Source organism: Daucus carota, chromosome 2, assembly GCF_001625215.2.
Source record: "Daucus carota subsp. sativus chromosome 2, DH1 v3.0, whole genome shotgun sequence".
Classification (NCBI taxonomy): domain Eukaryota; kingdom Viridiplantae; phylum Streptophyta; class Magnoliopsida; order Apiales; family Apiaceae; genus Daucus; species Daucus carota.
The window spans coordinates 2250958-2270174 of record NC_030382.2 but is presented as its reverse complement, the minus strand read 5'-3'; positions in this window follow the sequence as shown (position 1 = coordinate 2270174).

Genomic DNA, 19217 nt, shown 5'->3' with positions numbered 1-19217 from the left:
ACCAGTCACAGAGGCCATCAAGTGTCGAGCCTTCCCCCAAACCTTGAGCGGGATGGCTCAGCACTGGTATAGTCGACTACCCCCTAACTCTATATCCTCGTTCGGAGATTTGAGCCGAGCTTTCATAGGCCAGTTTATTGGGAGTAAGACCCACGCTAAGAGTTCAGCCTCGTTGATGAACCTTCACCAAGGCAGGAACGAATCCCTTCGAGACTATATGAATAGGTTCACCAAGGAGGCGCTCAAAGTCCCGGATTTGGACCAAAAGGTAGCGATGATCGCCCTTCAACAAGGAACCACGGATGATAATTTCCGCCGCTCACTAGCCAAGAGGGCCCCTGACAACATGAATGAGCTCCAAGAGAGAGCCGGGAAGTATATTAAGGCGGAGGAAAGCATGAGAAAATCCCAGAATAACCAGGGACCAACCACGGACTCTAAGAAGCGTGGGAACGATACTGAATATGATGCTGATAACAAGTATTTGAAAAGGGAAGATGGTGAAAAGTCACCTACCAAGAAGCAATCAGGACCGAGGTTCACTGAGTATGCAAGGCTGAATGCCCCCAAGAGTCAGATTCTGATGGAAATTGAGAAAGAGGGAGGAGTTCGATGGCCGAAGCCAATTAGGACTGACCCCGAAAAGAGAAACAAGGACTTGTATTGCAGGTTTCATAAGGATACGGGACATAAGACCGATGATTGTCGGCAGTTGAAGGATGAGATTGAGTTTTTGATCCGGAAAGGCAAGTTGTCCAGGTATACTAGGGATGCAGATAGGAATCCTCGTGACAATGATAGTCGCGATAGGGACAATGATGATCATGATAGGAGAACCGAGCCTCGAGGGCCCGTGATCAATATGATCTCTGGAGGACCGACTGCAGCAGGCTTGTCTAGTAACTCACGAAAAGCTTATGCTCGTGAAGTGATGTGTATCATTGGAGAACCCCCGAAGAGGGCCAAGACCGAGATTGCGTTAACCTTTGATGATTCTGATCTAGAAGGGGTGAAGTTCCCCCATGACGACCCGTTGGTCATAACTCCCGTTATTGGAAACTCATCTATTAAGAGGGTTCTTGTTGATAATGGAGCTTCTGTAGACATCCTCTTCTATGATGCTTATCAAAAGATGGGGTATGCTGATTCACAGTTGACACCGTCCAACATGCCGATCTATGGTTTCAACGGAGTAGAATCCAAGATTGAAGGAATGATCCAATTACCAGTAACCATGGGAGCAGAGCCACGACAGGCCACTTATATGTTGAACTTTATGGTCATTAAGGCCTCATCAACCTACAACGCTATCCTAGGAAGGACAGGGATGCATGCTTTTAAAGCCATAGCATTCACATATCACTTGAAAATCAAGTTCCCCACAAGAAACGGGGTAGGAGAAGAAAAAGGAGACCAGAAAATGGCCAGGAGTTGTTATGTTGCAGCCTTGAAACCCGGGGGAGTCGGGGGGCAGGTTTTATCAATTAAGGAATTGGTTCCCATCTCCTTGTTCTGAGGTAAACCAGAAAAGGTTATGGCGTTTGATCTTAAGAATGCAAGAGCCACGTATTGGCGCTTAGCTAATAAGATGTTTAAGCATCTAAATGAGAAGACCGTGGAGGTCTATATCAATGATATGCTAGTGAAGAGCTTGAAGAAAGCTGATCACCTTGAGCGCCTGAGAGAGGCTTTCAGAGTCCTGAGGACAAATAAGATCGAAGTCTTGACTGACCAACCCCTTAGGATGATAATGCATAGCCCGAAGGCTAGTGGAAGATTGATTAAGTGGGCGGTAGAGCTTGAAAATTTCGACATTCGATACAAGCCACGGGTGGCAATCAAAGCTCAAGCTCTGGCTGACTTCCTAGTTAAATGCACCATTGACAACCAGGAAGTCGGGGGGCAGGAGAGTAGGGTAGAGGAACCCAAAGAAGAGGAGAAACTTAATGAGCTTTTTGACGAAGTTTCAAAAACAAATGGTGCAGGGCTTGTGCTCCAAACCCCTGATGGGTTCGTCATTGAGTTTTCTACAAAGCAAGATTTCCCGGCCACAAATAACGAGGCTGAATGTGAAGCCTTATTGGCGTGCCTTGGACTAGCTAGAACTCTGAGAATCAAGAACTTAAAAGTCTGTGGAGACTCAAGACTTGAAGTCTTTCAGTTAGCTTATGGAGCCAAAGCAGTGGTGTCACTAGTCGCGACTCGTACAACTTTCAGACCCTGGATGGAGTCAAGGTTCCAAGGAGTTGGCACGCCACCAACTTGAAGATTTATTATGTTTGATTGTCTTAGTAAGTAGATAACCATTGAATAAGGTCTGATAGACCATTGTCATTTAGTTTTAAACTTTGTTGATTTCAGTTATTTATCTCTTCTACTATAGTTTCAATAAAATTTCTCGAGGATTGTTCCATATCTAATGTTTCAATGTTTTCCTTGAGTATTTGTTTATCTACAACGAATTAATCAACTCGAAACAGGGGTTCTATGGTCTTTCTGTGGCCCGCAGCTTGATCCTTCCAAGCTTTAGCCTGAGAAAGCCTAATACAACCCCATTATAGAATAAGCCTAGAAATGGCCCCTAAAACACATGCCATGGCTCAGTCTTAGTTAAGAGATTGGCCTATGATATGCCTAAGGGATTATTGTTTGACTTAACAAATAAAAACTAGTCTCGATTAGACAATAAGCTAACTAGACACAGCGAGTCTCGGCTTTAAAAGCCTTCTAAACTCTTAAATCAACCTGAACTGGGTCTATCATAATCAAACATGATTACGCTCGAGAGCGCCCTATTAGCGCCCCAGGAGCGCCAAGAGCGCCCGAGGTGCGCCTGAGGACCTCACCAGCGTCGACCTGGGCGCCAAGGATGCCCTAAATCGACCTGGGTGAGGTCGACAATTAACTTGGGTGTTAAAAAACCCCCAACGCCCGAGAGCGCCCGCGAAGCGCCCTGGGAGCGCCCTATGAGCGCCCCAGGAGCGCCAAGAGCGCCCGAGGTGCGCCTGAGGACCTCACCACCGTCGACTTGGGCACCCAAAACGCCCTAAATCGACCTGGGTGAGGTCGACAATCGATTTGGGTGTCAAAAAACACCTAACGCCCGAGAGCGCCCAAGAAGCGCCCTGTGAGCGCCCTATGAGCGCCCCAGGAGCGCCAAGAGCGCCCGAGGTGCGCCTGAGGACCTCACCAGCGTCGACCTGGGCACCAAGGATGCCTTAAATCGACATGGGTGAGGTCGACAATTAACTTGGGTGTCAAAAAACACCTAACGCCCGAGAGCGCCCAAGAAGCGCCCTGTGAGCGCCCTATGAGCGCCCCAGGAGCGCCAAGAGCGCCCGAGGTGCGCCTGAGGACCTCACCAGCGTCGACCTGGGCGCCAAGGATGCCCTAAATCGACCTGGGTGAGGTCGACAACTGACTTGGGTGTCAAAAAACACCTAACGCCCGAGAGCGCCCTGGGAGCGCCCTATGAGCGCCCCAGGAGCGCCAAAGCGCCCGAGATGCGCCTGAGGACCTCACCAGCGTCGACCTGGGCACCAAGGATGCCCTAAATCGACCTGGGTGAGGTCGACAACTGACTTAGGTGTCAAAAAACACCTAACGCCCGAGAGCGCCCAAGAAGCGCCCTGTGAGCGCCCTATGAGCGCCCCAGGAGCGCCAAGAGCGCCCGAGGTGCGCCTGAGGACCTCACCAGCGTCGACCTGGGCACCAAGGATGCCTTAAATCGACCTGGGTGAGGTCGACAATTAACTTGGGTGTCAAAAAACACCTAACGCCCGAGAGCGCCCAAGAAGCGCCCTGTGAGCGCCCTATGAACGCCCCAGGAGCGCCAAGAGCGCCCGAGGTGCGCCTGAGGACCTCACCAGCGTCGACCTGGGCGCCAAGGATGCCCTAAATCGACCTGGGTGAGGTCGACAACTGACTTGGGTGTCAAAAAACACCTAACGCCCGAGAGCGCCCGAGAAGCGCCCTGGGAGCGCCCTATGAGCGCCCCAGGAGCGCCAAAGCGCCCGAGATGCGCCTGAGGACCTCACCAGCGTCGACCTGGGCGCCAAGGATGCCCTAAATCGACCTGGGTGAGGTCGACAATTAACTTGGGTGTTAAAAAACCCCCAACGCCCGAGAGCGCCCGCGAAGCGCCCTGGGAGCGCCCTATGAGCGCCCCAGGAGCGCCAAGAGCGCCCGAGGTGCGCCTGAGGACCTCACCACCGTCGACTTGGGCACCCAAAACGCCCTAAATCGACCTGGGTGAGGTCTACAATTGATTTGGGTGTTAAAAAACCCACAACGCCTGAGAGCGCTCGAGAAGCGCCCTGGGGGCGCCCTATGAGCGCCCCCGGAGCGCCAGGAGCGCCAAAAGCGCCCGAGGTGCGCATGAGGGCCTCACCACCGTCGACCTGGGCACCCAAAACGCCCTAAATCGACCTGGGTGAGGTCTACAATTGATTTGGGTGTTAAAAAACCCACAACGCCTGAGAGCGCTCGAGAAGCGCCCTGGGGGCGCCCTATGAGCGCCCCCGGAGCGCCAGGAGCGCCAAAAGCGCCCGAGGTGCGCATGAGGGCCTCACCACCGTCGACCTGGGCACCCAAAACGCCCTAAATCGACCTGGGTGAGGTCGACAATCGACTTCGGTGTTAAAAAACCCCCAACGCCCGAGAGCGCCCGAGAAGCGCCCGGGGAGCGCCCTATGAGCGCCCCTGGAGCGCCAAGAGCGCCCGAGGTGCGCCAAAGGACCTCACCAGCGTCGACTTGGGCACCAAGGATGCCTTAAATCGACCTGGGTGAGGTCGACAACTGACTTGGGTGTCAAAAAACACTTAACGCCTTTGAGCGCCCATAAGCGCCCTAGGTGCGCCCACGGTGCGCGCGAGCGTCGACCTGGGCGAGGTCGAGCGCCCATGAGCGCCCGAGCTGCGCGCCAGCATCGACCTGGGCGTCCAATCCGCCCTAAATAGACCTGGGCGAGGTCGAGCGCCCCTGAGCGCCCGAGGTGCGCCCGAGCTGCGCGCCAGCATCGACCTGGGCGTCCAATCCGCCCTAAATCGACCTGGGCGAGGTCGAGCGCCCCTGAGCGCCCAAGATGCGCCCGAGGTGCGCGCCAGCGTCGACCTGGACGCCCTGAGCGCCCTAAATCGACCTGGGCGAGGTCGAGCGCCCCTGAGCGCCCGAGGTGCGCCCGAGTTGCGCGCCAGCGTCGACCTGGACGCCCTGAGCGCCCTAAATCGACCTGGGCGAGGTCTAGCGCCCTGGAAGCGCCCGGAAAACGCTTAAAAAGCGCCCCAGAACACTTGATGTACCCCCAAAATGCCTCGGATCGACTAAGGAAAGTCCAGAATCGGCCTAGATGGCTGACCTTACTCAGAATAGGCTCGAGAAGTGATTGAAAATGCTCTAAAACTTTAGAAAAGTTTCTACGAAACTTATCCAAAGTTGGGGGGCAAATGATATGGGTCTGAAATTGGCCCTAAAAATTATTGGGTAATTTTTAGCCCGGGTCTGATTAAAGGCCAGAATATAAGGCCCGGATTCTGGGTTTATCACCCAAAATTCGTGGCTAGCAGATTGAGGTTATAAAAAGCCCGTTGGGCATCCATGTTTGAGAAACATGGGCTGCCCAAACTCAAGGCACGAGCCCCCAGCCCGGTTAGGGCCCAGAACTCGAATCCTAGTCCTACTAGGAGTCTGACTGACGAGTCCAGGACTCCAAGAGTCCTTCAAGAACTCTGAGTTTCGTGGATAACTATCTAGAGTCCTAGATAACCTCCAGTAGCTCAAGATAAGGATCAGAGATCAGTCCTATCCTATCTCTGACTCAAATACCTATTTCTACTAGGACTCTAACACCAGGGATCCTACTTCTAATCAGTCTCTAACCCTGAGACATCTATATAAAGGGCTCTACCCCTCCAAAATAGAACTACGTTTTTTGACTTTATTCTTCACCCCGCTGAAGATACGTAGGCACCTCGTGAGGACCCGTCTGAGTTCCGACTCGCGAGATCAGTCAAAAAGCACGAAGCTCACCCCTCGATTTTTGATCCATAACAGGACCGAAGTAACGTTTAATCAAATTTAGGTGGTATACATGTCATCCATCGTGACGTACCAGAAACTTATGGTGTTTAAACGTTAGTGCATTTAATTTTAATAATTGTTAGAGGAACCAATAGGTCTTCATTTTTTAATGCACCCTTCTTTATGTATAATTTGATTTTTTCATGCATGATTCTCAGGATAAAATGGGCTTTAATCCACTGTTCACCATACTTAAGGATAACAAACTTACCGGACCTAACTATATTGAATGGAAACGTAATTTGGACATTGTGTTGACTGCTGAGGAGTACAAGTTTTGCACTTATGAACCCAAGCCTGAGCAGCCCGCTGCTGATGCTCCTGATAGGAGAAAGAGTATTATAACTTTATAAGCGGTGGATAAAGGCTGATGAGATGTCGCGATGTTAGATTCTGGCAGCAATGTCGGGTGTTTTGCAGCATCATAATCAGGCTATGGCCACTGCTTCAGATATGCTCTTTAATCTCAAAGAACTTTTTGGAGATAAGAATAGGGCTGCTAGGCAAGTAGCCATGAAGGCTTTAATGATCACTCAGATGGCTGAAGGTACACCTGTAAGGGATCATGTTCTCAAGATGATGTCACATCTGAATGAGATAGAGATCCTTAGTGCTGAGCTTGACGGGGAAACCCAGATTGACATTGTCCTTATGAGCATGCCCAAGAGTTTTGAGCAGTTCCGCTTGAATTACAACATGAACAAGAGGCAGTATAGTCTTGCGGAACTGCTGACAGAACTTCAGGCAGCTAAAGGATTATTTCGCCAGAGTGCTAAAGTTAATGTGGCTGAGAAAGGTTCTTCCTCTAAGCCGAAAGGCAATAAGAAGAAGAAAAAGGCTCAGACACAGAAAGTTGTGAAGGCAATGGGAGTTCAAGGTGGTGTGAAAAAGCCTAAGGGGAAGTACTACCGGTGCAAGCAGTCGGGTCACTGGAAACAGGATTTTCCTCTTCCTAAGAAGACAAACAATACTGGTATGTCTCTTTCTCTAGTTACAGAAACATTTATAGCGGCTATATCTATGAGCACTTGGTGTGTAGATACTGGAGCCACTGATCATGTTTGTAACTCTATGCAGGGGTTCCAGCAATCCAGAATGCTTAGAGATGGCGAGATATACGTGTTCATGGGAGATGCTACGAAATTAGCAGTAGTTGCAGTAGGAGTTATTCATTTATCTTTTGGTTCTGATAGGATTTTGGTTTTGAACAATTGTCTTTATGTATCTTCTTTTAGAAGGAATTTGATTTCAGTTTCTAAACTTGCTATGGATGGTTATAATGTTTGTTTGGATCGTAATGTTTCTATTATGTTGAATAAACGGATTATATATTCTGGTACATTGCAAGACAATTTGTATATAATTAATCCTAGTCAACCTGCACTGCAACTACAACATAGGGTATTGAACAACACATCTTCTACCTCTAATAAAAGAAAGGAACCTTCTAGTTTGAACCAAACATATCCTTGGCACTTAAGATTAGGTCATATTAACTTGAGGAGGATTCAAAGACTGGTAGTAGATGGGCCTTTAGGCTCATTGGCAGTGGAGCCATTTCCAGTTTGTGAATCCTGCTTGGAAGGTAAAATGACCAATAGGCCTTTCAAGGCAAAGGGGAATAGAGCCAAAGAAGTGTTAGGATTGGTTCACACTGATTTATGTGGACCCGTGAATATCCAAGCAAGAGGTGGTTATGAGTATTTCGTCACTTTCATTGACGATTATTCTAGATATGGGTACGTTTTTTTGTTGCGCCGTAAGTTTGAGTGCTTTGATAAGTTCAAAGAGTACAAAGCTAAAACGGAGAAGCGACATAATAAAAGTATCAAGTCACTACGATCAGATCGTGGTGGCGAATACTTGCTTGGGGAATTTAGGGAATATTTATCAGAGAATGGGATAGAATCCCAGTTGACTGCACCAGGAACACCTCAGCAGAACGGTGTAGCAGAGAGAAGGAACTGGACTCTTTTAGAGAGTGTTAGATCGATGATGAGTTATTCGGATTTACCCAAGTCATTTTGGGGACATGTCTTAGAGACATCAGCTTATCTTCTGAACTTAGTACCTTATAAGTCGGTTCCTAAAACCCCTTTAGAATTGTGGATCAGGGACAAACCGAGTCTAAGACATATTCGGATATGGGGTTGTCCAGCACATGTGCTGAACAAGAACGCGACTAAGCTAGAATCTCGTACTGAAGTAAAGCTGTTTGTAGGCTACCCCATGGGAACAAAAGGTTATTAATTTTATAGTCCTAAGGATCGGGATATCACCGTTAGCACCAATGCAAGATTCTTAGAGGAAGACTATATAATGAATCACAAAGCCATGAGTAGTATCATTTTAGAGGAACTAGTGGGAGGGACGAATAATGAACCTGTAGTACAAGTAGAACAACCACAGCAGACTGTGCAACCGGTCACTAATACCGCACCAGTTCCTCGTGGTAGTGGGAGGGTTGTTCGACAGCCCGACAGATTCATGTTTTTGGGAGAATCTTCGGACTTGGTCTCTGGTGAACATGATGATGATTCCCGTACATACGAAGAGGCAATACAAGACAAAGATGCAAGTCTTTGGCAAAAGGCAATGGATACTGAGATGGAAACAATGTATTCTAATCAGGTCTGGGAGCTCGTGGAACCACCCAAAGGTGTAAAACCTATTGGATGTAAGTGGGTCTACAAGAAAAAGAGGGGATTAGACAAAAAGGTGAAAGCCTGGAAAGCAAGACTTGTTACGAAAGAGTATACTCAGAAAGAAGGTATCGATTACGAGGAAACATTTTCGCCAGTAGTCATGCTTAAGTCAATTCGTATTCTTTTATCTATAGCAGCTCATCTCGATTATGAGATTTGGCAAATGGATGTCAAGACAGCTTTCCTTAATGGAAATCTTGAGGAAACCATCTATATGCAGCAACCAGAGGGATTCATTAAAGAAGGCCAAGAGTATCTTGTATGTAAGCTGAAGAGGTCTATTTATGGACTTAAACAAGCTTCTAGGTATTGGAACATTCGCTTTGATCAGGCAGTCCAATCGTATGGATTTGATCAATGTCCAAGGGAAGCATGCGTGTATAAGAGATGTGAGGGAAATGCAGTGGTTTTTCTAGTGCTTTATGTTGATGACATTTTACTCATTGGAAACAATGTTAAGATGTTGTCTTCAATAAAGGCATGGTTGTTCAAACAATTTGAAATGAAGGACTTAGGTGAAGCAGCATACATCCTTGGGATCAAACTTATAAGGGATCGCAAGAAAAGGATGTTGGCTTTATCTCAGGACCCCTACATAGATGACGTATTAGCTCGTTTTAACATGCAGGACTCCACGAAGGGTAATTTACCCATCAGACATGGAGTTGCTCTATTAAAGGGTTAGTGTCCTTCGAAACCTAAGGAGATGGAGAGCATGAAGGCAGTTCCTTATGCTTCGGCATGTGGAAGCCTAATGTATGCAATGTTATGTACGAGGCCTGATATCTGCTTTGCCGTGGGCATGGTTAGCAAATACCAGTCAAACCCAGGACAAGAACATTGGAGTGGTGTAAAAGCAATACTCAAGTACCTACAAAGGACTAAGGAGTATATGTAGTTTACAAGTCCTCTGATTTATTGGCTCTGCGATATACCGATTCGGATTTCCAGACAGATAAGGATAAGAGAAAGTCCACCTCGGGATGTGTTTTTACTTTGGGAGGTGGAGCTGTAATATGGAAGAGTGTGAAGCAGAAATGCATGGCAGACTCAATCATGGAAGCCGAATATATGGCAGCCTTTGAGGCAGCCAAAGAGGCTATATGGTTCCGAAACTTCCTGCTGGATTAGGATGTGATTCCTAATCTGCCACAGCAAATCACGATTTATTGTGATAACACTGGTGCTGTGGCAAATACCAAGGAACCACGGGCCCATAAGGCATCGAAACATATAGAACGTAAGTATCACCTCATACGACAGTTCGTTAAGCGAGGAGATATCATTGTGGCTGATATAGTATCGAAGGATAACCGGGCAGATCCTTTCACGAAGAGCTTACCAGCTAAGGCTTTTCAGGAGCACGTGGAAGCGATAGGAGTCAGATACTTGGTCACGTAGTTATTATAGTTGGTAGTGGATTGCTTGTAATAAACACTAATATACTCAAAGAATATCTTGAGTATAAGTGGGAGATTGTTAGGGTTATACTGAAATATTCGTTTGAAGTATATAACAATTATTTGAGAATCTTGAATGCATGTTTTCACATTGTCTGTATATTATGTATTGTACACAATCCAGTATCAAATGGGATAGCAGAAGATTAGATTGTCATACTCCTTATATAATATAATAAAGGTTCACAGTCGAGGTGGTGTTAGACAAACCACTGGAAAGGCTGAAGTATTATTTGGAAATAGTTTATCTTGACTATTGAATAATACTTATATACTTTGTGTATATTGAACGAGATCAAAATAGTAGAATAATTGTTTCTTTAATTCTGACAATAAAGAACTAAGATTCTATAATGTTATTAATGCTTAAGTTCTTAATCCGGATATAGTGATTGACACTTGTATTTAATGCCCATGCCTTGACTCATAAGTTAAGTAATTTATTTTAAATTACGAATTTATGTATTGGGCAATGACATTATATACAGAGTGGGATATTGACTATTGAAGGAAACCGTGTCCGAAAAGTATATTCGGGTGATGATGTCCTATTGAAAGCTCATAAAGATAATTATGCTTTAGTCCTGCAGGCGGATTTGTTCTTGCATAATTATAAGGTTGAGTGGATGATCAAGGATAAAAGATATTGATTAAATTAATTGTCAGAAATTAATTTAATTAATGGACATGCGATATCTTAAACATGGGGAATTTATAAGAAATTAATATGGGAGCCGAATTAAATAATTAATTTACGGAATTAGGAAAGGTAGTGCAAATATTAATTCTTTAGTGGATTGAATTAATAATTAATGACATTGGGCCTGGCCCGGAATGTCATTAGAAGGCCTGACCTAATGGTCCATGATCCCTACTGTAGCCTATATATATTCTCGTTCTCCGAAAGCTGAAAAACACACCAAAAACGAATTCATCCTGAAGTTTGAGAGAGGCAGACATTTTTCTCAAGGAGACAACTAGGGTTTTGGGTTTTCAGAGCTTTAAGGAGAGGCGCACCTTGGGAGATCGAAGGCCACACTTCGTCCAAGGAGAATCAGGGAATACAGTAGAAGACGTGGATTTGAATCGCTTGCGCCGTAGCGATTAAGGTTAATATTCTATTCGAACTTTTAATTAGTATCATAAAACGCAGGACCAAGGTCCGATTGTTCCTACAGCAAGAACCCAATCAGGATTAGCAAGTGCTTCATCCACTTTCTTTGGTTCTAATTTTTATAAGGAAACCAGAGAAAAGACATTCATTTGACGTAGCACTTCTAGTCCTTACACCAACATCAGGATCATCAATAAACAGATCAAAGGGATGATCTCTGCTCCAAATCCTTTCCCTTGGAAGTTGTGTCCTTGATGATTCAGCAGTATTATCATTAAGCTGATGTGTATGACTAGTTGATCCACCAGCTCCCCCTGAGCTGCTGCAAGGTTGACTTGTTGATCAACCACTAGCATCAGTGGAATCTCCAACATTATTGCCATTTCCTCCACCATTGCCTGGATCATTATCATCATTGTTGTCATCACCTGTTGTAGCCTCAGGTGGTACATCATCATCTGAATCAGAATCTAGATAGTTGTCAAACTTCAGAGATTCAGATGGATTAGCAGATTGTAAACTTGGAAGTTTAGTGTCATCAAATGTAACATTGACACTAACTTTCACTGACAGAGTATCAATTACAAAAACTCAATAAGCATTATTAGTATAACCAACAAAAATTGCTTCAGATGCCTTTGGCTCAAACTTGTTCAAGTTCTCTTCTACATCCTTGATAACATAGCACTTGGCTCCAAAGACATGAAGGTGTTTGACATAAGGTTTCTTGTTGTTATATAGCTGAAATGGAGTTCTCATATGATCCTTATTGATCAAAGTTCTATTCTGGGTATAGCAGGCAGTAGTCACAGCTTCAGCCCAAAAGTACAGTGGAAGCTTTGCTTCAGCAATCATAGTCCTTGCAGCTTCAATCAATGTACGATTCTTTCTTTCGATGACACCATTCTGTTGTGGAGTCCTTGGTGCTGAATACTGCCTTCTAATTCCCTTTTCAGAGTAAAAGTTGATTAGGGTTTGATTCTTGAATTCCGTGCCATTATCTGACCTTATTGCTTTCACTGGCACACCCTTATCCAATTCAACTTGCTTTATATGATCAATCACTATCATTAGAGTTTCATCCTTAGAAGCCAGGAAGTAAACCCAAGTAAATTTCGAGAAGTCATCCACAATGACCAAGGCATATCTTCCTCCATCAATTGATGTAACATTCACGGGGCCAAAGAAATCCATATGCAACAAATGAAGTGGATCTGTAATGGTATTGATGGTTTTTCCTTTGTGAGATGCTCTCTTCGCTTTTCCTTTCCGACAAGCTTCACACAGATCATCAGTTGAGAATTCCAGGGATGGCAAACCTCTCACTAGATATCTCTTGACTAGAGAGTTCATGGTTTAGAAGTTGAGGTGCGAGAGTTTCTTATGCCATAACCAACTATCTTCAGCAGACGCCTTTGCGTAGAAACAGTGAACTGCATTCCCTGGTCCTGAAGACAAATCAGCTACGTATATGTTGCCTTTCCTTATGCCACATAGAGAAGGACGCTTATCCTTGATATGTTTGATGATACATATCTCCTTTTCAAAATGAACATAATATCCCTTGTCACAAAACTGACTGACACTAAGGATATTATGTGGAAGTCCTTCAACTATAGCAATATCCTCTATGATGATCCTTCCAACTTTGTACTTGCCATATCCAACAGTATGACCTTTGCTATTGTCAGCAAAAGTAACTGACGGACCCACACTTGATTGGGTCCAGCAAACTTAAAGAATTGATTTCTATCAGGTAATACAACAGAGCCTCTTGGACTGATACTTGGTTCACTCTTGAATGAACTTACTTATTTAACAACAGCCTTATAAACCTTTTTTTAGGCTTTGGAACATAAGTCTACTTCCTAACACGAGGTGGACTAGCAGTCTTTGATCTAGCATGCTTATTGTTTGTGTGTTGCCTACGTGATGTGTTTTCATTTTTAGCATGCAAATTTCTAAAATAAGCAGACATCATATTGAAAGCACAAGTCATGCGACTATCTACACCACAAGATTTATGACATGCATCAAAAACAAGAATAACAGGAATATCAGTCACAGTAGTAGGAACATCAATAGATTATACTCTAACCTTGTTAACAGATTTAAAGTTCTCAGTAGAATGACATCTATTATTCTTGTTCTTACTATTCACAAAATTATTAGGCTTGTTGAATTTAGTTCTCTCAGAGTTGACACCTAAACCAGCTTTAGGCAACCTAACATTGCCTTTCACTTTGATTGGTTTCAGTGATGTCAGGATCTCATCTCTCTTTTCATTACTATCTTTCATTTTAAGGTCTTCCTGTTTATCATTATCCATTAAGGCAACATTCCCAATCTTCTCTTCTTCATCACTATCTGTATCATCCCAGCTTTTCCCTTCTGCCAGATAAGACTTGCTCTTAAAACTTTGACTTCAAGAAGTAACCTGATGCTTTCTCACTAATGCATCATACTACTGCTTCAGCTCGTCGTAGGAATCTTTTCTCTTTCCTTGAACCTTGGGTTGTTTGCATTCAGTTGCAAAGTGTCCCGGTTCACCACAGTTGAAACATTTGAACTTGCTTCTGTCCACCATCCCAGTCTTGTATCCTCCTTTGCTTGTAGAAGATGAGTAACCTCCTTTTTGAAACCTGTTAGCAGTAGGTTTGTACTTGTAGGAGGAGTTCTTCCTGAATCTCATGTTTCCAAATTTCTTAGCAAACAGTGATAGAGATTGATCTTCTAACTGTTCTAGCTCTTCCATTGTATAGAACTCTTCATCACCACTGGAAGAAGCAGTCTGACCCATCTCAGGTACAACAAATTCCTAATGGTTTTTAGAAGGAACAACAACATCCTTCTTTTCTTCCGGTGTAGGTGATTCAACAACTAGAGCTCTCGAGTTACTCAGTGTTTTACCCCAGCCATATCTCTGTTTACTTTGAACTTGTTCGAGTTCATAAGTTTTCAAAACTCCGTAGAGTCTTTCCAGAGAAATCTCATTCAGATCTCTGCTTTCCCTGATTGCAGTGATTCTGTGTTCCAGATGTTCAGAAAGTGTTAAGAGAAACTTCATGTTGACCTCCTTCTTGTCGTAGTATTTCCCATTCAGATTTAAATTATTAATTAGGTTATTAAGTCTAATAAACACTTCTGAAATCCCTTCTCCGGGATTGGAACCAAACCGTTCATACTGATCCATCAGTATCTCTTTCTTGTTCTCTCTGACTACATCTGAGCCTTTGTTTATAATCTCTAGTGTATCCCAAATTTGCTTTGCGTTCATACAATTAACAACAGCATTGTACATAACCGAATCTAGAGATTCAACCAAAATCAGTTGAGAAGCGTCATCTAAGTTCATCTGTTCACTCCCTTCATCTGTGTACTCAAAAAGTTCTTTCGGAACTGTTTTATGAGGTATTAGCACACCATCCTCTTTGTGTGCTAGTATTAGTTTCATCGGAGTAGAAACACCTTTGTTCAGAATCCCGATATATTTTCTGTTGGCGGTGCGAAGGAACAACAACATATGCCTCTTCCATAGGCCAAAGTGTTCCTTGATGAACGGTGAGATTTTAATGCTACTGATCTTTTGTGTACTCATGTTTAAGGATTTGAAGTGAATAGTGTTTGGATGAGATTTGGATTTTTAAAAGAAAAATATTTTAAATCAGAATTAATTTTAGGAATAAAATTAATTCGAATAAAAAATATCTGGACGTTACAGAGTGTGTATAGGATCTAATACGGAAAAATGGTATCAACCTCGCTCTGATACCAATTGTTAGGTCCTGAAACGATTGTAGAGGGGGGGGTTGAATACAATCGTCACTAAAAATCGCGGCGAAATAATCTGATTTGAGTTTAACTTGATAATCAGATTTTAATTAATTAATATAACAATGTTTTAAGTCGTTATATAATTGATATGGTTCGTTTTAATGTCCACTAAAGTTCGTAGAATAAATTCGACAGGATGTATTCTAACTTAGTGATTAAAACAACCGAGAGATCAAAGCACAGAAAACTGTGGATATAACAATTGCAAGTTACAAACAACTTGAAAGCTTTTACAATGCTTGAACACTTTACAAATGAAGAAATGAAGCCATATATATAGGCAAAACACTTGGAACTAGGTATGACATTGATAGGAATGACTTTCGAGCTTAGCAATGACATTACAAAGCAAAGACATGCCAAAAGGAAGGAAGGAATGACATAGTATACGAATGCCAAAAGTATGACTTATAAAGTCATAGCTAGCAAAGCCATATAAGAGGACACGGTATGACATTCTTTGAGAATGTCATTCCGAGTCTTTTAATCCATAAAACAAGTGTTTTTAATTGAATAAATATTCAATAATTACTCACTTAATTATAATAATTATATAAATTCATAAATTAAATTAATTCGAAGGTGAATCAATTTAATAAATAAATTATACAACTAATTTAATTATTTTGATAAGTGAAATAATTAAATAAATACTTATAAAATTATATTCCTTCAGCAGCAGAGACTTCTGACTTGTTTAAACGTTGTAGATCTTTGTCTTGATTGAACGACCACTTATAGTTGATGCATAACACTTAATCTGAGTAGCTGACACACAAATGTACTGTCTGGTCCATCTGTATCTAGCTGAATCAAATATTCTTTATCAAATAAACATTTGAGATGTGCCTTGTTCGTCGAGCCTTTGTCTTCGTAGTTCTTCTTCATAAGTAACAATAGTATGGAATCTTCTGAATAAATAAAGTATTAAAACTTTATACCTTCTGGACTTCTGGACGTGCTACAAAAGATTATTTGTACACTGAGGCTTGAACATATTAATGAACTTCTTCCAATGGTGTGTAGCAGCATCCTGAAATTCTTCAGACATATAATGTCAATAAATCACATGACGTTCTTCGTACGGATTCCTTCAACAGTACTTTCTATTTACCTTGCTTTCTTATTAGAGTTGAGTTGGTACCTCTTTAATTACAAATGGGCTAAACATGTGCCTTTCAACAACAGAGCCTCTTGGACTGATATTTGGCTCACTCTTGACTGAACTTACTTCCTTAACAACAGCCTTGTAAACCTTGGTTTTAGGCTTTGGAACATAAGTCTCTTTCCTAACACGAGGAGGACTAGCAGTCTTTGATCTAGCATGCTTATTGTTTGTGTGTTGTCTAGGTGATGTGTTTTCATTTTTAGCATGCAAATTTCTAAAATAAGCAGACATTATATTGAAAGCACAAGTCATGCAGTTATCAACACCACACCATTTATGGCATGCATCAAATACAGGAGCAACAGAAATATCATTCACAATAGTAGGAACATCAACAGATTCTAGTCTAACTTTATTAACAGATTTAAAGTTCTCAGTAGAGTGACATCTATTATCTCTATTCCTACTGTTCACAAAACTATAAGGCTTGTTGAATTTCATTCTTTCAGAGTTGACACCCAAACCAACTTTAGGCAACCTAACATTTCCTTTCACTTTTATGGTTTCAGTGATGTAAGGATCTCATCTCTATTCTCATTACTCATTACATTTGATGAAAACAAGAGTTTCTAAAAGAGGTTCAGCTTCTGAGGATTCAAACAATGGTTGAGGGGAATCTTTCAAAACAAAAGGAATCCCTCTCTCTTCAACAATCTTCTTAAAGGGAGTAATGTTACTAGCCTTACCTACAGATTTGTTATAGTCAAAGCCTATTCCAACAGTTCTCTTGATCTCTTGTTTATCATTAAGTTCTTTGACTATATTGGAAGCATCCTTAAAGGCTTTACATTTCACTTTCTCTTCGTCTAGCTGAAGTCTTAAAGCAATCTCACCTTTCTCTAAAACTCTGACTTTAGCATATTGTAATTCTAAATCCATAGTCAGTTGTTCAATTTTAGGCTTTAATACTTTCATCTCATTCATTTTATAAGCATGAATATCTAAGACTAATGTATTAATCTTAAGTTTAGCAGCTTTCAACTTACTTCTAGCATCATCTCTTTCTAATCCTAATTGCATAAAAAGTTTAGGGCATGTAGGATCTACCTGAAAGCTTCCAGCAGGAGGAGGTGAAGATGATCCAGCATTAGCCATTAAGGCAACATTCCCAATCTTCTCTTCTTCATCACTATCTGTATCATCCCAGCTTTTCCCTTCTGCCAGATAAGACTTGCTCTTAAAACTTTGACTTCCAGAAGTAACCTGATGCTTTCTCACTAATGCATCATACTTCTGCTTCAGCTCGTCGTAGGAATCTTTTCTCTTTCCTTGAACCTTGAGCTGTTTGCATTCAGTTGCAAAGTGTCCCGGTTCACCACAGTTGAAACATTTAAACTTGCTTCTGTCCACCATCCCAGTCTTGTATCCTCCTTTGCTTGTAGAAGATGAGTAACCTCCTTTTTGAAACCTGTTAGCAGTAGGTTTGTACTTGTAGGAGGAGTTCTTCCTGAATCTCATGTTTCCAAATTTCTTAGCAAACAGTGATAGAGATTGATCTTCTAACTGTTCTAGCTCTTCCATTGTACAGAACTCTTCATCACCACTGGAAGAAGCAGTCTGACCCATCTCAGGTACAACAAATTCCTGAGGGTTTTTAGAAGGAACAACAACATCCTTCTTTTCTTCTGGTGTAGGTGATTCAACAACTAGAGCTCTCGAGTTACTCAGTGTTTTACCCCAGCCATATCTCTGCTTACTTTGAACTTGTTCGAGTTCATAAGTTTTCAAAACTCCGTAGAGTCTTTCCAGAGAAATCTCATTCAGATCTCGGCTTTCCCTGATTGTAGTGATTCTGTGTTCCAGATGTTCAAAAAGTGTTAAGAGAAACTTCATGTTGACCTCCTTCTTGTCGTAGTATTTCCCATTCAGATTTAAATTATTAATTAGGTTATTAAGTCTAATAAACACTTCTGAAATCCCTTCTCCGGGATTGGAACCAAACTGTTCATACTGATCCATCAGTATCTCTTTCTTGTTCTCTCTGACTTCATCTGAGCCTTCGTTTATAATCTCTAGTGTATCCCAAATTTGCTTTGCGTTCGAACAATTAACAATAGCATTGTACATAACCGGATCTAGAGATTCAACCAAAATCAGTTGAGAAGCGTCATCTAAGTTCATCTGTTCACTCTCTTCATTTGTGTACTCAGAAAGTTCTTTCAGAACAGTTTTATGAGGTATTAGCACACCATCCTCTTTGTGTGCTAGTATTAGTTTCATTGGAGTAGAAACACATTTGTTCAGAATCCCGATATATTTTCTGTTGGCGGTGCGAAGGAACAACAACATATGCCTCTTCCATAGGCCAAAGTGTTCCTTGATGAACGGTGGGATTTTAATGCTACTGATCTTTTGTGTACTCATGTTTAAGGATTTGAAGTGAATAGTGTTTGGATGAGATTTGGATTTTTGAAAGAAAAATATTTTAAATCAGAATTAAATTTAGGAATAAAATTAATTCGAATAAAAAATATTTGGACGTTACAGAGTGTGTATAGGATCTAATACGGAAAAATGGTATCAACCTCGCCCTGACACCAATTGTTAGGTCCTGAAACGATTGTAGAAGGGGGGGGGGTTGAATACAATCGTCACTAAAAATCGCGGCGGAATAATCTGATATGAGTTTAACTTGATATTCAGATTTTAATTAATTAATATAACAATGTTTTAAGTCGTTATATAATTAATATGGTTTGTTTTAATTGTTGGGTTTCGGGGCAACAAACGCAGCGGATAATCGACGTAAAATAAAAAAAAAATCCGAAACCCTAACCCGAGGATCCATCTATAAAGAACGGCTGATCATGGAGATACGAAATAATACCTTGTTGAAGCTTTACGTTAGCGAAAGATG